Source organism: Agrilus planipennis, unplaced genomic scaffold, assembly GCF_000699045.2.
Source record: "Agrilus planipennis isolate EAB-ADULT unplaced genomic scaffold, Apla_2.0 scaffold210, whole genome shotgun sequence".
Classification (NCBI taxonomy): Eukaryota; Metazoa; Arthropoda; class Insecta; order Coleoptera; family Buprestidae; genus Agrilus; species Agrilus planipennis.
Window position 1 is genome coordinate 532314 of NW_020442439.1, and position 4025 is coordinate 536338.

The window sequence follows — 4025 nt, forward strand, 5'->3', positions numbered from 1 at the left end:
AGCTATCGCATAACTTCGGGGAATTACCTACTGTATTCTGTACCTCGCTTCTTTATGTAAGTATATAACATATGATAATAATGAATCGTATCTCTTTTAAACTACGCTGGCTTTATTCACATGTTACGTTTTTTATCATCTAATAACACAAGATACGAAGCATGTTTTAATAAAATTGAAATATTCACAACCAGACAACGGCTTTCTTAAATCCCTTTTGTTATTTATGCATTCTTTTCTTCCCACTGTTACTACTAATAATATCAGTAACAAGCTTTATATGTCACGAAGATTTTGGAATCCTTAATATTATCTAAAATGTAGTAAAATCCGGTTATAACAACTACAAAGGGGCCGACAGAATTCGTCCCTTATAGTATACGGGCGCTTTGAGAAATTTACATATATACACGTTTTATATGAATGTTAGGCCCGAAGACCGAAAACGCTCAGTGGCCGGAAAAAACGGCCACATCGCGTTCTGGCTGCCTTCGAACGCACAGAACGCGTTTTGGCTGTTTTTAAACGCTCGCAACGCGTTCTGGTAACTGTTAAACAGCCGGAACACGTTTTGTCAATTGTTGAACGCTTACAACGCGTTCTTAATGTTCGACTTGTATTATTTGCCGCTTTCTACCTGCGTACAATGAGATTTATATTGTACTTATAAAACAAATGAATTTCAATCCATTTTCCAGTTTATAGGAAACAATTCAATTATTGACAACTGTAATAGGATACCAAAGATGGTTTCGGTTTTTCTCGCCGAATCATTTCAACAATATTAAATTTCTTATAATTGTTTTTCAGTTCTAGGAAGAAAGTTACACTGAACACTTAGTAGTTTAAGTATATAATAACTAACTTGACTTCATGAAAAATCAGTATAGTTCTCGTCAGTGTAGCGAGAAGATCAGTCTGTCATTGACTAAACAACTTACTAAAGTCGTTTGAAAAGTTACACTTTCATTAAAATGTCTGATAAATCAGCGAAAGAATTTTTTTATGATAAAGTAAAACCAATTATTGATACTTGTGACGATAGATCTATGTTGCTGTCTGAGAAAAGGTACGAATTTCTTGTACGAGAAGTTGAGATGCGTTGCGAGCGTTTAAAAACAACCAAAACGCGTTCTGTACGTTGGAAGGCAGCCAGACCGCGATGTGGCCGTTTTTTCCGGCCACTGAGCAGTTTCGGTCTTCAGGCCTAACATGAATATAAACAGGGTGTCACACGGTGACCACCGATTAGAATATTTCGGAAACTACTTCCATTCGAATTTTGAAAATTTGGATAATAGCATTATTGGGTATGTTCTCCTCAATTAAAATAACGGCATCTATGTAACACTTCCGGTTATACCGGAAGTTGACATCAACTTCGTTATTTTAAGTTGAATATCCTGTATGTTATGACGGTTGTGAATTCTACTTACGATTTTAGGTAGACTTTTATAAGGCTTTCCTTCTTCTAAAATTTACCGTTTTCGAGTAGTACGACAGATGGCGCTCACCACGTCATTTGTAGTATTTTCTACAACGCGCTGTTAAGACAGCAGGTAAAGGTTGGTCTGTGTTCTGTCGGAGCTGCCTACGCCGCGCTGATGAGATCCAAAAAGATCGAAATCGCGATCCACCTTCACTCTTTCCTATCCTGAGATAATCTTCGCATTTCCCTAAAACTAAAACAACCCACATCCTTAACTACTTGCGAAGAGTAATCTAATCTAGGTCTACCTCTACCCTTTCTAACTTCCGTTTCTGTCTCTAATATGTCTCTGACTAGACCTTCATGTCTAAGAAGGTGTACTACAAATCTATCTCGCCTATTTTTTATTGACTTCCATAGAGTCCTCTATTCTCTTACTCTTTCTAATACCTCCTCATTTCTAACCTTCTCTATCCATGGTATCCTCATTAGATTTTCTAGTTGTAAGTAGGTATAACGTTGAAGTTTACACTAAAAAACAATAAACTCGATATTTATTTGTTTTATTCAAGCGTTTTACCAATTTACCAATGCTTACCGTAGATCTTATGGTAAGTATTATTAACTAATGTTTTTATATTTTCTCTATCAGTCGCCGGCATATATTTATGTACATAAAAACTTTATGTACTTAATTTTATCATCATGTAATATAACATGTTCATGGAGCCGTAAAAATTGCATCTTTGGACCAATTGATATAATGTTAGACTCATCGATACAGAAGACCTTTTTACATATCCTAATCGTAGAAACTTTCGTTAAGGTGTAGGTGCTTAGAACTTACAACCTTGTAGAATCCCTCTGAGGGTGTCTGTCTGTCTGTTGCCTTTATTGTTGAGAACTGATGGATGAATTTAAAGCGACTTCACATTGTTAAGAGTATTATAACGTTCACATTGTTTGTAGCTATATTTTAACATACCTATGTAAGTAGATAATCGACACGCGGTAAAATGTGCCTAATATTTCTTTGAAAACAGTTGATGATTTATGTAACTCAAAAACTATTCGACAAATTGAGATATAATTTTCGTTGTTTTTGAGAAAAAATTAAAGAGAAAATAAAAAATTAAGTTAAAAATATATAACAACTTCAAAATCAAATAAGAAGGATTTTATTCAAACGAAAGAGAACTAAAAAAACGGACAGACATACGAGTAATCTTATAAGGGTTCCATTGTTTATTCTGACGTACGGAACCCCGACCCGAGAATCAACGTAACATTGTAATTGAAAAAAGATATGTTCTCGCATACATTCAAACTGCAAATGTAAAACTGTACGCATAAAATTGTTTTGGTGAAAGATTTACCACGTTGCGCTCAGTCCATAGACTTCTTATCAATTTTCCTGTCATCTATTAGTAAAGAACTATTTTATATATTTTTTTCAAAATTTTAGGTTCAATAGTTTCGGAGATAAAGGTGGAAGGGGATGATCAATTTTCATCAATTTTCTTAAATAAATTTCAAACTACTTATTTTGTATTATTAAAAAAAATATATTTGGATCCTAACAAGAAGCCCTTTCATTTGATATGTCACACGGTACAATTCGCAAAACTTTTTTTAATTTCCGATTGGCCCCCCAAAAAACGACTCCCATGTTCAAGTTTAATTTATTAATGTTATGCGACCGTGTGTAGGTCACAGAAATTCGTATATGTACCAAATTTGAACTTAATTTAGTAGATTCGGAGCAAATTGACAGTAACAGACGGACAGACAGACACACGAGTGTGTATAAGGGTTCCGTTTTTCATTCGGTCGTACGGAACCCTAAAAATTAATAAAAAATAAAAACCACTAGATACTTACTTGTTTATCGTAAAAGCACAAATTAACTTTTGCAAGTAGCACCGAAATTCTATTGTTTTTATTACAAATTATTAATAAGTATTGGATAACTTTCCAAGTTCATTTTATTTTAAGGAAAAATCGAAAATAAAAATGACCCGCATATTATGTATCAAACAAAAAGAAAGAGAAACGATTCCAAAAATCGTGATTCTCGTAAACGGTTGATCGTTGCGCCTCTTGTCGCCTGGAACATCCGGTAGGGTCGCGATTACCGGCGAGACTGGCTGTCTTCTTAACAACTTCCGCAAAACGTCGGCATCTGTAATAACGCGTCGCGACGCCAGAGCGAAGCGCGCTAATGCCGACGCCTTGGCCTACCAGTAATTTTAGCCACTTTATCTTAATGACGACAAATGCTTGTAATAATTAAATACTCAACCCAATACGGCTAGGCTATCTGTTTTTGTCGTAATAAAATTTTAAAAAAAATATCGCTAATTCAATGTGTACGACCTTTGGTGGTGGTAAATTCCTTTATGTGTATGCATATCTATAACGTGTACCAAAGATAGTCTTACGTAAGAGCCCAGAACTGCGTTTTTAACACATCTTGATGCACTTACCCAGGGGAAATAAATCATAACTTCGCAAGGCGCATGTAAAATTATACATCGGTAAATGTCCAGATGATGGCCCCCACCCCCGAGTCGGGTGGGATCGAAAGAGGAGGTCT

The 4025-nt window shown here is 35.4% G+C and overlaps 1 protein-coding gene across 1 annotated transcript in view; it reads right to left on the bottom strand.

Moving 5' to 3' along the window:
* Positions 1-3384, bottom strand: part of LOC108738888 (LHFPL tetraspan subfamily member 6 protein-like) — a 109713-nt gene extending 106329 nt beyond the window's left edge. The window contains exon 1 of the mRNA XM_025980326.1: positions 3311-3384. The gene's annotated coding sequence lies outside the window, so the exon portion shown is untranslated. The remainder of the gene's footprint in view (positions 1-3310) is intronic.
* Between the last annotated feature and the right edge of the window lie 641 nt (positions 3385-4025).